Here is an 18,243-nt window from a genome sequence, read left to right as displayed (position 1 = left end):
GTTTGTTCTTTGAAAATTGCAACGAAACCAGAATTTTCTCTAGATCTAAGATGATATTAGCTATTCCTAATATGTCTGAAGACTTTAGCTCATCCTGGAGTGATGGTTGAGAACAAAATGACAGTGCATTTTCTTCCAGACCTCAGTTACCTTTCACACATTTGCTCGTGTTGAGCAGTGCCCTATGTATAATGTGGCACATGAACCTTAGGTAGTTAGCAGAGATCCCAGAAATAAGCATCCCACAAATCCTCTGACCTTCAGTTATCCCTTCCACTCTCTGAAGTCCCATCCAATATGTACTGAACTCTTGATATCGTAAGTATAATTTTAATCTTGACACTTAATTCAATTAATTTCATGTCACTCCTGACATTTAACTGTTTTATGGGTTGCAGGATCTTGTATGTTAAAGTGTAGCTGCCCCACAGAAGTTGTGATAGGGAAAAAGCAAGTGGTTTGGACTCATGGTTGAGGCTTTTGACACCCAAGAAGCAAGAATATATGTGAGCTAGTTTTGGTACCTCAGATATATTTGTGGCATCTGGTTCTGGGAAGGGGTTGTATCTCCTCTTTTCACTCCTTTTTGGACAGGGACTTTAAATCTATGGGAAAATTGGAGATTTGAATTACTTATAGCTCTACCCTAATGTCAGCTAATACATCCCACAATGATAAATGAGCATGTCAGGCTGATGTTTTTCCTAACATTATTGGCAATAGTGCACAATGCTAACATTTAAAGATTGTGTGCTTATACGCTGAGGGCTTGCCTTTCTACCCAGATGACCCTATGACAGCTGTAATCAGGCACTACAATTTACAGTCCTCTAATTTAAAAGAGGGGCCTGCTGGCTGGGCATTTTCCATGGCAGGGTTGAGAGGAGCTTGGCTTGAGAGGGCCCTGATTTTTTAACTTTCAGGGTATACTGCAAAGTTCATTTGTTCTCCTGGGCTCTTCTGGAAAGAGAGGAATAAAGGATTTAAGGATTGTGAGTTGTAGGTACTGTGTTGTTTTGGTTTTTTTTAGGGGCGGCGCTCATTGTTGTTCAATGTTGTTCTGAGGACCAATCACATTATATTATGGTGTATTATGTCATTAAGTTTGTTGTGTCATATTCTAATATTGTTATTTGGGGTACAAAGCTTGGTTGGCAGAGTTCTTCTATTTTGCACTTAGAATATTTACTCTTTGTTGTGCTTTATCTTTTACACAGCACTAAAACTTTGGACAAGTACTTTATTAAATCAAAATAAACCACAATCCCAAGGATGTTTTGGAGTTATTAAAGTAAGTAAAGAGATTTTTCTACATCACTGCTGCTTTTTTCAGTTTTTACTGTGACTGATGTCACAATCTAACATTTATTGCAGTGTTTCTCAAAGTGGTCTGCAAAACCACTTTGAGAAACAAGCTAACTGGCTATGCCGGTTTGTTTACATACTGGTGCTGCGGCCACAGAGCCTTGCGGCTCCCATTGGCTCCGGTTAGCTGTTTGCAGCAACAGGGAGCCGTGGGAAGCAGTGGCCCGGCCCACGCTGCTTCCTGCGGCTCCTCTTGCCTGCAGACAGCGAACCAGAGCCAATGAGAGCCACGAGGCTCCGTGGCCACAATGCCAGTAAGTAAACAACCCAGCGCAGCCAGTTAGCATGTTTCTCAAAGTGGTTTGGCAGACCACTTTGAGAAACACTGATCTGTTGGGTGATGTGTTGCAGTCAGAACTATCAGGAAAGAATAGGAAATCTAAGAAAAAATCCTCTAAGAAAAAACAGGACTATGTAGCACTTTAAAGACCAACAAGTCTAACAGGAGAAAAACCTGTTGAGAGTCTATGGGTTAAGTTTAAAGGAGCAAACAACAGCATTGATGTTGTGGTTGGTGTTTGCTACAGGCCACCGAATCAGGTGGATGAGGTAGATGAGGCTTTCTTCGGACAACTGAGCGAAGCTTCCAGATCGCAGGCCCTGGTTCTCGTGGGGGACTTTAATCACCCTGACATCTGCTGGGAAACCCATACGGCAGTACACAGGCAATCCAGGAAGTTTTTGGAGAATGTTGGGGATAACTTCTTGACACAGGTGCTGAAGGATCCAACGAGGGGCCGTGCGCAGCTTGACCTTCTGCTCACAAACAGGGAGGAACTAATAGGGAAAGTGGAGGTGGGTGACAACCTGGGAAGCAGTGATCATGAGATGGTTGATTTCAGGATCCCGACCAAAGGAAGAAAAGAGAGTAGTAAAATACACACCTTGGACTTCAAAAAAGCAGATTTTGACTCCCTCCGAGATCTGATGGGCAGAATCCCCTGGGATGTTAACATGAAGGGGAAAGGAGTCCAGGACAGCTGGCAGTATTTTAAAGAAGCCTTATTGAAGGCACAAAAAGAAACCATCCCGACGCGTAGCAAGAGAGGCAAACATGGTAGGAGACCGGACTACCTTGCAGGGGAAATCCTTGGTGAACTTAAGCACAAAAAGGAAGATTACAAAGAGTGGAAACTTGGACAAATGACCAGGGAGGAGTTTAAAGGTATAGCTCGAGAATGCCGGGGGGTTATCAGGAAGGCGAAAGCGCAAATGGAATTGCGACTGGCTAAGGATGTGAAGGATAACAAGAAAGGTTTCTACAGGCATGTTAACAAGAAGAAGATGATCAGAGAGGTGTGTGGCCCCTAATGGATGAAGGAGGTAACCTAGTGACAGATGATGTGGGGAAAGCTGAAGTACTCAATGCTTTCTTTGCCTCTGTATTCACAGACAAGGTCGGCTTCTGGACTTCTGCGCCAAGTGACGCAAGATGGGATGAAGATGGACAGCCCGTGGTGGGTAAAGAACAGGTTAGGAACTATTTAGAAAAGCTAAACGTACATAAATCCATGGGTCTGGACTTAGTGCATCCGAGGGTACTGAGGGAGTTGGCAAATGTCATTGTGGAGCCTTTGGCTATTATCTTTGAAAAGTCGTGGAGATCGGGAGAAATCCCGGATGACTGGAAAAAGGCAAATGTGGTGCCCATCTTCAAAAAAGGGAAGAAGGATGATCCAAGGAACTATAGTCTGGTCAGTCTTACCTCGGTTCCTGGAAAAATCATGGAAGGGATCCTTAAGGAATCCATATTGAGGCACTTGGATGAGAGGAAAGTGATTAGGAATAGTCAGCATGGATTCACAAAGGGCAAGTCGTGCCTGACCAATCTGATTACCTTCTATGATGAGGTAACTGGCTCGGTGGACATGGGGAAGTCAGTGGATGTTATATACCTTGATTTTAGCAAGGCTTTTGATACGGTCTCCCACAATATTCTTGCCAGCAAGTTAAGGGATTGTGGATTGGATAAATGGACGGTAAGATGGATAGAAAGATGGCTAGAAGGCCGGGCCCAGCGAGTAGTGATCAATGGCTCGATGTCAGGATGGCGGTCGGTTTCTAGCAGAGTGCCCCAAGGTTCGGTTCTAGGACCGGTTTTGTTCAATATCTTTATTAATGATCTGGATGAGGGGATGGATTGCATCCACAGCAAGTTTGCAGATGACACTAAGCTGGGGGAGAGGTAGATACACTTAAGGGCAGAGATAGGGTACAGAATGACTTAGACAAATTGGAGGATTGGGCCACAAGAAATCTGATGAGGTTCAACAAGGACAAGTGTAGAGTCCTGCACTTGGGATGGAAGAATCCCAAGCATAGTTACAGGCTGGGGACCAACCGGTTAAGTAGTAGTTCTGCAGAAAAGGACCTGGGGGTTACAGTGGATGAGAAGCTAGATATGAGTCAACAGTGTGCCCTTGTAGCCAAGAAGGCTAATGGCGTATTAGGTTGCATTAAGAGGAGCATTGCCAGCAGATCCAGAGATGTCATCATTCCCCTTTATTCGGCTTTGGTGAGGCCGCATCTGGAGTATTGTGTCCAGTTCTGGGCCCCCCATTACAAAAAGGATGTGGACGCATTGGAGAGGGTCCAGCGGAGGACAACCAAAATGATTAGGGGGCTGGAGCATATGACTTATGAGGAGAGGCTGAGGGACTTGGGTCTGTTTAGTCTGCAGAAGCGAAGAGTGAGGGGGGATTTGATAGCAGCCTTCAACTTCCTGAAGGGAGGTTCCAAAGAGAATGTAGAGAGGCTGTTCTCAGTACTGACAGATGGCAGAACAAGGAGCAATGGTCTCAAGATGTGGTGGGAGAGGTCCAGGTTGGATATTAGGAAAAACTATTTCACTAGGAGGGTGGTGAAGCACTGGAATGGGTTACCTAGGGAAGTAGTGGAGTCTTCATCCCTAGAGGTGTTTAAGTCTTGGCTTGACAAAGCCCTGGCCGGGTTGATTTAGTTGGAATTGGTCCTGCCTAGAGCAGGGGGCTGGACTTGATGACCTTCTGAGGTCTCTTCCAGTTCTATGTTTCTATGATTCTATGGTTGTGACAATTTTCTTCCACTATTTGATCTGAGGAAGTGGGTCTGCCCCATGAAAGCTCATCACCTAATAAACCATCTTGTTCGTCTTTAAAGTGCTACATAGTCCTGTTTTTTGTTTCAGCTACACCAGACTAACACGGCTACATTTCTAATCCTCTAAGAGCGCAATACATATATATTCCCCTCATGAATTAGCCTTGCAATGAGGAGGTCAAGGGGCTTATGCCCCTGAAAAACTATTTTAAGGAAGTCCATTTCAGTGATTAGTGTAATTGAAGACCATCAAATATATTAGAAACAAGAGGAAGACTAAGGAGAGGGTAAACCCATTGCTCAGTGAGGCGGGAGAAACAGTAACCAGACATTTGGAAATGGCAGCGGTGCTTAAGACTTCTTTGTTTCGATCTTCACCAAGAAGTCTGATGATAAAGGAATGCCAGGCATAGTGAATACTAGTGGGAATGGGATAGGGTTAGAAGATAAAATAAAAAAAGAACAAGTTAAAAATCACTTAGAAAAGTTAATGTCTGCAAGTCACCAGGGCCTGATTAAATGTGTCCTAGAATACTCAAGGAGCTGATAGAGGAGGTATCTGAGCCTTTAGCTATCATCTTTGAAAAATCATGAAAGACGGGAGAGATTCTAGAAGACTGGGAAAAGGGCAATATAGTGCCCGTCTATAAAAAGGGAAATAAGAACAACCAGAAAACTACAGACCAGTTAGTTTAACTTCTGTGCCAGGGAAGATAATGGAGCAAGTAATTAAGGAATTCATCTGCAAACACCTGGAAAATATTAAAAGATAGGTAACAGCCGGTATGGATTTGTAAAGAACAAATCATGTCAAACCAATCTGATAGATTTCTTTGGTAGGATAACTGGATAAAGGAGAAGCAGTGGATGTGGTATACCTAGACTTTAGTAAGACATTTGATACAGCCTCGCATGACCTTGTTATCAATAAACTAGGGAAATACGACCTAGATGGGGCTACTATAAGGTGGGTGCATAACCGTTCTCTGAGAGTAGTTATTAACGATTCACAATCCTGCTGGAAGGGCATAACAAGTAGGGTTCTGCAAGGGTCCGTTTTGGGACTGGTTCTGTTCAATATCTTCATCAACAATTTAGATATTGGCATAGAGAGTACTCTTATTAAGTTTGCAGATGATACCAAGCAGGGAGGGGTTGCAACTGCGTTGGAGGATAGGGGCTCCAAATTCAAAATGATCTGGAAAACTGGAGAAATGGTCTGAGGGAAATAGGATGAAGTTTAATAAGGACAAATGCAAAGTACTCCACTTAGGAAGGAACAATATACAGAATGGGAAGTGAGTGTCCAGGAAGGAGTACTACAGAAAGGGATCTAGGGGTCATAGTAGACCACCAGCTAAATATGAGTCAACAGTGTGACGCTGTTGCAAAAAAAGCAAACATGATTCTAGGATGCATTAACAGGAGTGTTGTGAGAATGACACGAGAAGTTATTCTTCTGCTCTACTCTGCACTGATCAGGTGTCAATTGGAGTATTTTGTCCAGTTCTGGACACCACATTTCAAGAAAGATGTGGAGAAATTGGAGAAGGTCCAGAGAAGAGCAATGAGAATGATTAAAGGTCTAGAGAACATGATCCATGAAGGAAGACTGAAGAATTAGGCTTGTTTAGTTTGGAAAGGAGAATACTGAGAGGGGACATGATAGTAGTTTTCAGGTATCTAAAAGGGTGTCACAAGGAGGAGGGAGAAAAATTGTTCTCCTTGGCCTCTGAGGATAGGACAAAAAGCAATGGGCTTAAATTGCATTAAGGGAGGTGTAATTTGGCCATTAGGAAAAACTTCCTAACTGTCAGGAAGTTAAACACTGGAATAAATTGGCTAGGGATCTAGGAATCTCCATCTTTGGAGATATTTAAGAGCAGGTTAGATAGACATCTATCAGGGATGGTCTAGACAGTGCTGGCTCCTGCCGTAAGGGCAGGGGACTGGACTCGATGACCTCTTGAGGTCCCTTCCAGTTCTAGTGTTCTATGATTCCATGATTCTATGAACTAGAACTGTCTAATAATGCCAGTAGAATTGGTCTATAGAATTCCCCTGTAAAAGTCAATACAAATTGAATCCATTAGATATCTGTAGTACAGTAATTGATTACGATATCTTACATAGTTTGAATAAAATGTTACAAACTGTGCTGGGCAGCCAATGCCATTAAAATATTGTCCATTGAGAAGCCTCCATCAGGTAGTTGGTGCCAGGAAACCACGTTTGTCATTAACAGTGATTAACATCAGAACTTGGAAGTTCTACTTGTACCACTAGTTTATCAGGTGTTACCCTGATATATTGCAAGTGAGTGCCTGAATTTAAATGAAGTTTATCCATGCTGTCCTTTTCCAACTGTTTATTCAATAATACGTTATTGGAGTCAGGTTCATTTATTCTTGACAGTAGTGCTTGTTAACTCTGAATCTACGATGATGATGATGATGATGATAATAATCGAGTGATTGGAAAGTGCAGAGAAAAATAGTTTTTTAAAATTCAGACAGGTCTGAATAAGTTGCAAAACAGTAAAGAAAAGAGGGAAATTGTAATCCAGTAATTAGATGTTTGAAAACAATGATGCTTTTCATGATATAAAAACAATTATATTTTCTCACGCAGAAAAAGGGTGTATATGATTGCTGAGAAAAGGGCTTACTTAATAAAATATATGAACAACTCTTGATGTGTTAAAAATATGTCATGTAATCTGGTGATAGAACAGGTTCAACATGGGCTTTGGAGTAGGTGGAGGTGAATGCCTCATTACTGAGAAAGACTTGGGAAGTTACTCCTTGTTACTTAACTCTGAAAAATGTTTGCATTTATTGTTATTTATAGGCATACTGGAAAAGGGCACCCATCACTAGATGCTGTAGATGCCTTTACATAACTCAAAATACATGTGTAGTACTTTAAGATCACTCCTCACATATTGTCTACCTGTTATTTCCCTCTCTCTCCAATTACTATCCTGTACCCCACCCATTTTCAGATATCTGGTGGGAGGGAGGAAAATGAATCTGTGGCAAGCACTGAAGTTCATCAACTTTGGACTATGGGTATGTCTACACTACCACCCTAGTTCGAACTAGGGTGGTAATGTAGGCAACCGGAGTTGCAAATGAAGCCCGGGATTTGAATTTCCCGGGCTTCATTTGCATCTCGCCGGGCGACGCCATTTTTAAATGTCCGCTAGTTCAGACTCCGTGCCGCGCAGCTACACGCGGCACGAACTAGGTAGTTCGGACTAGGCTTCCTGAAATGAGGAGTAACGGTAGTTCGGAATAGGAAGCCTAGTCCGAACTACCTAGTCCGTGCCGCGTGTAGCCGCGTGGCACGGAGTCCGCACTAGCGGACATTTAAAAATGGCGGCGCCCAGCCAGATGCTAATGAAGCCCGGAAAATTAAAATCCCGGGCTTCATTTGCAACTCCGGTTGCCTACATTACCACCCTAGTTCGAACTAGGGTGGTAGTGTAGACATACCCTATTTCGGACCATTGTGGAGGAAATTCCAAAGTTGTGAACCCCTCACAGCAGTCCCTGTTATTTATAGCTTAGCTGATCTCAACTGTAGTAGTGAGGCATGGGGATAGAAGTGATTTTTTTTAGGAACAGGTTGAGGTTGTGATAGATATACAGCTGCTGTATAATAATGTATGAACAGAGTATATTAACCTGGTTATTGGGATATGTATTAATATGTTGTTTTAGTTTAACTGTGGGCTGTCAAGAAAAACAAGCAGAAAGGGAAGAAGAACAGCTCAGGATAGGCCACCCCTCAGCAAACATTTCAGGATTGATATTGGACAATGATAGAGCCATTGATTCTCTTGAGTCTGGCTCAACCTCTGTTGAAGCCTACTGAACTTATTTTGTCCAGAAGGGCCACAGCCCAAGAATTGATTCTAGCTGGACTAAAAGAGGCACTCTTTCTCTTGAGTGAGGAGGTAGTTACCAAGCAGCTGGTCAGAGAAACTAGATGGATACAGACAAACACAGGGTAGTGTAGAATCTAAGTCTAGGATCATCATGCTTGTACATGTAGACTGTTGTTTAAAAATACTTCAAGTGATTGCTCATGTCCATTCTACGTAGGTGTGCGTGCATGTGTCATTGGAAGATTTTCTCTCAGCAGAACCCCCTGGGCCAGCAGGGGAGCCCCTGGATTGGCGCCACTATATTGGCCAATATATACCCCTGCTAGCCCTCAACCCCATCAATTCCTTCTTACCACTTACCACAGTCGTTGGAATGTGCTTTGCTCTTGCCCTGCAAGTGCCTCTTAGTAGTTTGTCTTAGTTGTTTAGTTTGTTGTTAAAATTTTCATAGTTCATTGTTCTTTATCTAGCAGTTGATAGTTGTTAATAGTTGTTAAGTGCAGTACTTTGTACATAGTTTTAGGTGCAGGGCTCACTTTGCGCAGGCCCCAAGGCTTTAAGGCCTGTGAGAAGTGCCAGAAGCCCATGTTCTGTGGGGACCCTCACAGAACCTGCCTCAAGTGCCTCAGTGAAGCTCATCTCTCTGAGGCCAGTAAGATCTGCAAAGGCTTCAGGCCTCACACTAAATGAGACAGGGAGTCCCATTTCAAGATCATCTTAATGGAGGTGGCACTTCATCCAGGACTGGCATCCAACCCGGCACTGGTGACCCAAACCGCACTGGCTTCGGTGTGGGAGACACCTAGTCACTTGTGCACCTCTCCGACCCCACACAGGCCTCCACACCGGTCTCAGTCCTCAGTGCCTTAGAAGAGGAGGAGACCTAGCTGGGGCGGGTCTCCTTTGAGGCATGTGCCCCCTGGTGGGGCATGTGGCACTGGCGAACTCGGTACCTGGACCATCATGGTCAGGTTGACACTGCTCCAGCTTGCACAGAGATCCCAGTCCAGGCATGGATCTCCCACTCGGGACACGTTTGAGACAGCAAGGGACTTGATTGAGTTAACATCGCCCCCGACCATGGCATTGGGCCCAGCTAAAGAGCAGGATGTCAGATGTCACCATGCTTCATCAGCGGCACGCAGTACTCCAGCCCCAGATGCAAGAGGGCACCACCACTCCACTGCGGCACTGTCCACATCAACACTGGTGCCAGGTATGGCACTACCCCTGGTGTTGGCACTGCCTCTGCCCCCCACCTCTACTCAAGCACCGGCACCTGCACTGGCACTGGAATCGGCACCGGCCCAGGTACCGTGTCCTTCTGATGCGGTGCTGAGTGGCTCAGTACTGCCCCCAGCCATGCCTCCCCTATGATGGCCTTGTTGGTGGCTTCTCAGGCCCCACTGCAGGTGCCTGATTCAGGGGTTATGGGCATGAAGGGGTTGTCGTCCTCTTCTCCCAATGAGCCCCTTGGCAGGGCCCTCCCATCCTTGCCACCTATGGATTCCAGGTCTCATCAGGACCTCCTCTGTCGCCTAACCCAAAGCCTAGGGGTCCAGGCTGAAAGAGTGTCGGAGGATTTGGACCTGATGGTTGACATCCTCCAATCCGACATCCCTACCAGAGTGGCCTTGCCCATCAAGACTGTAACAAAGGTCTCAACGACCCTGTGGCACACCCCGGCCTCCAGCCTGCCAATCAATAAAAAGGCTGAGTGAAGATATTTTATGCCTCAGAAGGGAAATGAACACCTCTTCTCCCACCCACCCCTGCGATCACTGGTCATCCAGACAGTCAACCAGAGAGAGAGGCAAGGGCAATTAGGTGCCACTCCAAAAAACAGGGAGGCCAAAAGGATGGATCTCCTGGGCAGGAAGACCTATGCTTCTGGAGGCCTGTAACTCCACACAGCGAACCAGCAGGTTCTGGTGAGTTGCTATGCATACAACACCTGGGCATCTATGGACAAATTTGCTGAGCTACTGCCCAAGGACTCCTACTCAGAGTTCAAGTCTCTCACAGAGGAGGGCAGGATAATCTCCTGGGCAGCCTTACAAGCCCCACTGGGCACCGCAGATGCAGCAGCATGCACCAAGGTCATGGGAATCATCTCACGACATAGTTTGTGGCTGCAGGGGTCTGGAGTGCCTCCTAAACTCCAGTCCATTACTCAGGACCACCCCTTTGAAGGGCTTTCCCTTTTTTCTAAACAGACCGATCAGCATCTGCATGGCCTTAAGTATACCCGGGCCACCTCAAGGTTCCTTGAGATTCACATCCTGGTCCCCCAGAGTTGTTCCCTCCTGGGTAGGAATCCCTCTAGGCCTGCCCAACAGAGGCTGAGACCTGATTTCCCTCGCTGTAGGGGGAGGAATGGGAATGGCAGGAATAATAAGTGCCATTCCCACCCTCCCTTGGGCCAGGTTCAGGGCCCCTCTATTAAGTTCCAGAGTCCCCATCAGGTGTTTTGAGGGAACGCCTCAGGATAGCCTACCAGCCTTTCCCTTCCAGTTCAGATATCATTTATTTCCCTTCCACCAGGCCTGGGGGGTCCATTACCCAGATTAATGGGTTCTAGAGACTGTGGGGAGGGGATATTCTATCCCCTTCCTTTCACTCTCTCCTCCCATCCTCCTAACCTGTCCCTCGTCAGGACCCCTCTCACAAGCATTTCCTCCGGGAGGAGGTGCTGCAGCTCCTGAGTCTCGGGGCAGCTGAAGTGGTCCCCCGGGAGTTCATGGGCAGGGGTTCTATTCCCCAAGGTGAAGGATTTTGACCTATTCTAAACCTTGGGGATCTCAACGCCTTCATAGCCAAGGCCAAATTCAAGATGGTGACTGATCAGCCAATCCCTGAATCTTGGAGACTGGTATACTGCCCTTAGTCTGAAGGACACTTACTTTCATATCTCGATCGCTTTGCATCACAGGCAGTTCCTGCGCTTTATGGTTGGTCAGAACCATTACCAGTTTACAGCTCTTCCTGTTGGCTTGTTCACTGCCCCTCATGTATTCACAAAATGCATGGCCATAGTCGTTGCTGCCGTGAGGAAAAGGGGTGTCCAGGTGTTTCTGAATGACTGTCTGATTTGGGGTAACTCCTTGGACCAAGTGCCCACATTGCCCTGTTATGAGACCTTTTTTAGGAGGTGAGCCTTCTCCTAAACTTAGCCAAGTCCACCCTAGCCCCATCCAAGTCATAGAGTTAGTGGGTGCTCAGCTGGGCTCCATATCACTCAGCTATCCAAATGACTTTGCTGGATGTTCTCAGTGCCCTGCATGGGTACAGCTAGTACCAGAAGGACAACAACCTGGCAGACTTAAGGGGAGAAGGCTTCAGCATATGATGCAATATGCCATAATGTAGACATATTTAATGAGAACAAAGTATGGCTTTTTGGACCTCATTTTATACTGAAACTTCCTATTTTCATTCTAGTCTATATATAACTCATTTGCTTTCAGTCAGAGTAGTTTGTGCTGAATAATTTAAACTCTTCATCATTTTAATGTTTCTGTTGGCTTTTTGATTGAGGGGTATGTAATCAAATGTATTGTACCTTTATTTATATTCATGTTTATATCTTTCATTGGTAACTTTTGCCTCATGGAGAAAATTCTAGTGCCAAAACACCACCAAATCTTTGATAAATTTTCAAAAATTCGTAAGTGACTTAGGAACCTAAATCCCGGGTTCATAAGTGGCTGAGTCACTGTTGAAATTGGGACTTAGGCTCTTATGCCAATGTATCTAACTTTGAAAATGACACCTTGCTTCGTATTTTATTTCTGCCATATAGGAACTAAAATGTTAAGATCAGATTTGATGGTATTTTTGTTCAAATACATAACTCCTTGAAGCATTAACATCTGTGAGGAAAACACAAATATAAACACTGCTATATAGAAGCAGCTTTGTGGAACCCGCATGTTTAAAGCTGCAAATTAGTTTATTTATATTTTAAAACATATGTATTCTTCTGTAATGGTACAATCCCTCACGTGTTCAGGTAGTGATATTGTAATGTTTGGAATGATTAGATTTTACAGTTATGAGGCGAAGAGATTCTGAAGTATATTTTAGTATTTGTTACGTTGGTTCTTTTGTGCCTTGTTCTTTTTCTTGGTTTATTCACTTCTCCTCACCTCTGTGCCCTGCAATCCACCATTGGGATGATGTGGTATTTTTTACAGGGAGGTGGAATTGTACTGCTCAATCTTTGGAATGAGAGGGTTTGCAAAAGGCTTTGGCCCTTGGGAACCACATGGAGAAGGAGGTGGAGCATGGAATGGGCTTTAGGGTGTGAGTATTACAATGAGGTGGTGTTTGCAGAAAAAAACAACAAATGGTCTGGTAGCACTTTATAGACTAACAAAACATGTAGATGGTATCATGAGCTTTCGTGGGCACAGCCCACTTCTTCAGATGACTGGAGTTATGAGTTTGGGATGTGTACACCCAAAATAAATAGGAAAGGGGAAGTGAAAGGAAGAAAAAGGGTGGGGGTTGGGAGACAGAGCATCAATAAGTATCTGAAGATTGGATAGTTAAACCGAAGCAGATGAAAAACAAAGTCAATAGATATATCCTTCCTGACACGGGAGTCTAACACAGAGAGCTGTTTGCACCTTGCAGTGAGCCAAAACCCTCGGGGCATTACTGGGAGGTGGTAATTGTGGTGGCCAGAGCCATACATAGGTATGGATGGTGATAGGTTTGCTGTTGTTAACTGCACAGCACGTGCCATGTTTGTCTTCCTCCCGGAAGAAAGAAGGGATTTCATCTGTACTAAGTGCAAGTAGGTCTCCATTTTGAAAAAAATTGGAGGACTTGAGGCCCAAGTATCGACCCCACATTGCATCAGAGAGGATGAAGACTTCCTCGATAGAAGGCGTTTAATCCTGCAGGCACAGCAGGCTGAAGAGCCAGTCAGGGCAGTACAGGACAAGGAAGAAAACTGGCAGCATGTAACCTCTAGAAGAAGAAGAAAAACTCAGGTATCCCCCATGTATGTAGAGGTAAGTAACTGCTTTCAGGCTCTCTCCACAGGCACTGTGGTGGAGAATGCTTTGGCAAAAACCTCTCAGGGAAGAAATCAGAAGGGAACACCATCTACCTGAAGGCATGAAATGAGTAGTCCTAGGGATGGGAGTTCCACAACCGCCACCCCCAAAAGAAAAAGACAGGTGGTGGTGGTCGGGCAGTCCCTCCTAAGAGGGACTGAGTTGTCCATCTGTCATCCAGTCCTACAATCTCGAGAAGTATGCTGCTTATCAGGAGCTCACATTCAGGATGTGACCAAGAGTCTTCCAAAAGTGATTAAACCTTTGAACCCCTTCCTGCTTCTCCATGTAGGAACTAACGATATGGCCAAGAATGACCTTGAGGGGGTCACAACAGATTATGTAGCACTGAAAAGAAGGTTCAAGGAATTTGAAGCGCAAGAGGTGTTCTAGTCCATCCTTCCTGTTGAAGGAAAAGGTCCAGGTAGGGATTGTCGAATTGAGGAAATAAATGCGTGATAGCGCAGGTGGTGTCAGAGAGAGGGCTTTGGTTTCTTTGACCATGGGACTCTGTTTTGGACACAAGGACTGTTAGGAAGAGATGGGATCCACCTAACCAAGAGAGGAAAAAGCATCTTTGCAGGCAGGCTTGCAAGTGAGGAAGGCTTTAAACTTGGTTCGTTGGGGGACAGTGACCAGAGCCCTGAGGTAAGTGAGGAAGTTGGATACCGGGAAGAAACACAAGGAGGAATGAGGAACAAAGGAGGACTCCTGACTCAAATGGAGAAGGTAGGGCAATCAACTGGCTATCTAAGGTATTTGCACACACATGCAAGAAGCCTGGGAAACAAACAGGAAGAATTAGAAGTCTCGGCCCAGTCAAAGAACTATGATTTGATTGGAATAACGGCGACTTGGTGGGATGACTCCCATGACTGGAGCACTGTCATGGAAGGGTATAAACTGTTCAGGAAGAACAGGTGGGGGAGAAAAGAAGGAGGAGTTGCATTGTATGTAAGAGAGCAGTATGATTGCTCGGAGCTCCAGTATTTAAGAGGGAGAAAAAACTGTTGAGAATCTATGGGTTAAGTTTAGAGGTGGAAGCAACAAGGGTGATGTTGTGGTTGGTGTCTGCTATAGACTGCCGGATCAGGTGGATGAGGTAGATGAGGCTTTCTTCGGACAACTGAGAGAAGCTTCCAAATCGCACGCCCTGGTTCTTTGGGGGACTTTAATCACCCTGACATCTGTTGGGAGACCAATACAGCAGTACACAGACAATCCAGGAAGTTTTTGGAGAATGTTGGGGATAACTTCTTGGTACAAATGCTGAAGGAACTGACCAGGGGCCATGTGCAGCTTGACCTACTGCTCACAAACAGGGAGGAACAAGTAGGAGAAGTAGAGGTGGGTGACAACCTGGGAAGCAGTGATCATGAATTGGTAGATTTCAGGATCCTGACCAAAGGAAGAAAGGAGAGTAGCAAAATACACACTCTGGACTTCAGGAAAGCAGACTTTGACTCCCAGAGAGAACTGATGGGCAGGATTCCCTGGGATGCTAATATGAAGAGGAAAGGAGTCCAGGAGAGCTGGCAGTATTTTAAAGAAGCCTTATTAAAGGCACAGGAAGAAACCATCCCGATGCACAGCAAGAAAAGCAAAGATGGTAGGCAAACAGGTTGGCCTACTGGGGACATCCTTGGTGAGCTTAAACACAAAAAGAAAGCTTACAAGAAGTGGAAACTAGGACAGATGACTAGGGAGGAGTATAAATATATTGCTCGAGAATGCAGGGGAGTTATCAGGAAGGTGAAAGCGCAATTGGAATTGCAGCTAACAAGGGATGTGAAGGAAAACAAGAAAGGTTTATACAGGCATGTTAGCAATAAGAGGGTGATCAGAGAGGGTGTGGGGCCCTCCTTACTGGATGAGGGAGGTAACCTAGTGACAGATGATGTGGGAAAAGCTGAAGTACTCAATGCTTTCTTTGCCTCTGCCTTCACAGACAAGGTCAGCCCCCAGACAAATGAACTAGGCAACGCAGTATGGGAAGGAGGTGGACGGCCCTTGGTGCAGAAAGAACAAGTTAGAAACTATTTAGAAAAGCTAAGCATACACAAATCCATGGGCCCAGATTTAATGCAATTGAGGGTACTGAGGGAGTTGGCAAATGTCATTGCAGAGCCTTTGGCCATTATCTTTGAAAACTCATGGAGTTCGGGAGAGATCCCGGATGATTGGAAAAAGACAAATGTAGTGCCCATCTTTAAAAATGGGAAGGACAATCCAGGGAACTACAGATCAGTCAGCCTTACTTCAGTCCCCAGAAAAATCATAAAATCATAGAGCTGGAAGAGACTTAAGGAGGTCATCAAGTCCAGCCCCCTACCCAAGGCAGGACCAATCCCAAATCATGGAGGGGATTCTCAAGGAATCCATTTTGAAGCACTTGGAAGAGGGGAAAGTGATCAGGAATAGTCAGCATGGATTTACGATGGACAAGTCATGCCTGACCAATCTGATTAGCTTCTATGATGAGGTAACTGTCTCTGTGGACATAGGGAAGTCAGTGGATGTGATATATCTTGACTTTAGCAAAGCTTTTGATACAGTCTTCTACAATATTCTTGCCAGCAAGTTAAGGAAATATGGATTGGATAAATGGATTGTAAGGTGGATAGAAAGCTAGGTAGGCTGTCAGGCCCAACGCGTAGTGATCAACGGCTTAATGTCAGGTTGGCGGTCAGTTTCTAGCAGATTGCCCCAAGGATCCTTTCTAGGACTGGTTTTGTTCAACATCTTTATGAATGACCTGGATGAGGGGATAGATTGCACCCTCAGCAAGTTTGCAGATGACACTATGCTGGGGGGAGAGGTAGATACGTTAGAGGGCAGGGATAGGGTCTAGAGTGACCTGGACAGATTATAGGATTGGGCCAAAAGAGATCTCATGAGGTTCAACAAGGTCTAGTGTAGAGTCCTGCACTTGGGACGGAAGAATCCCAAGCATTGTTACTGGCTGGGGACCGACTGGCTAAGTAGCAGTTCTGCAGAAAAGGACCTGAGGATTACAGTGGATGAGAGGCTGGATATGAGTCAACAGTGTGTCCTTGTAGTCAAGAGGGCTAATGGAATATTAGGGTGCATTAGGAGGAGCATTGCCAGGAGATCCAGAGAAGTGATTATCCCCCGTTATTCGGCTCTGGTGAGGCCACATTTGGAGTACTGTGTCCAGTTCTGGGACCCCCACTATAGAAAGAATGTTGATGCATTGGAGAGGGTCCAGCGGAGGGCGACCAAAATGATTTGGAGGCTGGAGCATATGACCTATGAGGAAAGGCTGAGGGATTTGGGCTTGTTTAGTCTGCAGAAGCGAAGAGTGAGGGGGGATTTGATAGCAGCCTTCAAGTTCCTGAAGGGAGGTTCCAAAGAGGATGGAGTGAGGCTGTTCACAGTAGTGAGGGATGGCAGAACAAGGAGCAATGTTCTCAAGTTACAGTAGGAGAGGTCTAGGTTGGATATTAGGAAAAACTATTTCACTATGAGGGTGGTGAAGCACTGGAATAGGTTACCTAGCGAGGTGGTGGAATCTCCACCTCTAGAGATTTTTAAGTCTCGGCTTGACACAGCCCTGGTAGGGTTGATTTAGTTGAGATTGGTCCTGTCTTGGGCAGGCGGCTGGACTTGATGACCTCCTGAAGTCTCTTCCAGCTCTGTGACTCTATGACTGAGGTTAGTATGTCTAGCCAAGGAAGAGTGTGCAGGAGCAGACTTGGGCATTAGCCACTCTCTGTCCTCTCTCCAGGCCCCCATCTGACCGCCCCAGGCTGCAGGGGCTGGGGGAGGCACTTTTACCCCATTCACCCAGCCAGGCAATGGGGGGGGGGGCACTTTTCACTACATTTCATAGCCAGGCCATGAGGGGGAACGCTTTTCATCCTATTCCTCCAGCTGGGACTGCAGAGGGGTGTGCTCTTACCCTTCCCCGCCCCACTGGGCCTTGGGGAGGTCACTTTCTTCCTTCCCAACCTAGACGGGCCGAGGGGGGGGAGGGAGAGGGGCCGCTCTTTCCCTCCCCCACCCATAGGGTTGCCAGGTGTCCAGTTTTGAATTGGACAGTCTGGTATTTGAGGGTTCTGTCCAGGAAAAAAGAATAAGAAAATACTGGACACATAAAATGTGCGGTATTTTCTAATTAGGTAAGTTTTAAGTTTTATTATTATTAAGAGTATTAGTACGTAGTTGCGTACTGCCTGGCTGGTAGACATGCTCATGCTACATGGGGGGGGGGCATGAATGGGAGGGAATTCCCGGGGCCGGACTCACTTGTGCTTTGCCAGGACCATGCGCGGGACGGACAGTGCCCTGGGATCTGCATGTGCCTGGGTCAGTCCCGCTCCCCACTGGCCAGTCTCTTCCCCAGATCCCCTCCCCCCCCCCGGATTTCGCCCCTGGCCAGCCCCACTTCCCATCAGCCAGTCCTCACCCCTGCCCAATCTCCCCTGGCCAGCCCTGCTTCCCCCGGTTGGTTCTCCCCCCGCCCTCCTCCCGATCTCCCCCAGCCAGCTCTGCTCCCCCCAACCCCTTCCTGGTCAGACCTGCTTCCTTCTGGACAGTCCTCCCCCCACCCCATCTTCTCCGGCCAGCCCCGCTGCCCCTGACACCACCCCACACCACCCACCCCGCCTCCAGCCCTGCTTCCCGCCAGCTGGTTTCCCCACACATGCTTCCGGCCAGTGTCGCCCCCTCCCCTCATCTGAGATTAAGTTTATCTGGTATTTTTTTTAAGCCATCTAGTAACCCTACCCACCCAGCAGGGCCATGTGGGGCCTCAGCCTTGCTGCAGGGGCGGGTTGCTCTTTCCTTCCCCCGCCCAACCGGGCCATGGGTTGGGGGGTG

General features: G+C 46.2%; 1 protein-coding gene across 2 annotated transcripts in view; it reads left to right on the top strand.

Annotated features, from left to right (window-relative positions):
• Positions 1-18,243, top strand: part of CPEB4 (cytoplasmic polyadenylation element binding protein 4) — a 293,293-nt gene that overhangs the window by 164,692 nt on the left and 110,358 nt on the right. The gene's annotated exons all lie outside the window — the stretch shown is intronic.

Source organism: Pelodiscus sinensis, chromosome 16 (assembly GCF_052426305.1).
Source record: "Pelodiscus sinensis isolate ZL-2025 chromosome 16, ASM5242630v1, whole genome shotgun sequence".
Classification (NCBI taxonomy): domain Eukaryota; kingdom Metazoa; phylum Chordata; order Testudines; family Trionychidae; genus Pelodiscus; species Pelodiscus sinensis.
Note: the sequence above shows the minus strand (reverse complement) of the source record. Positions and strands in the feature narration are given on the sequence as shown.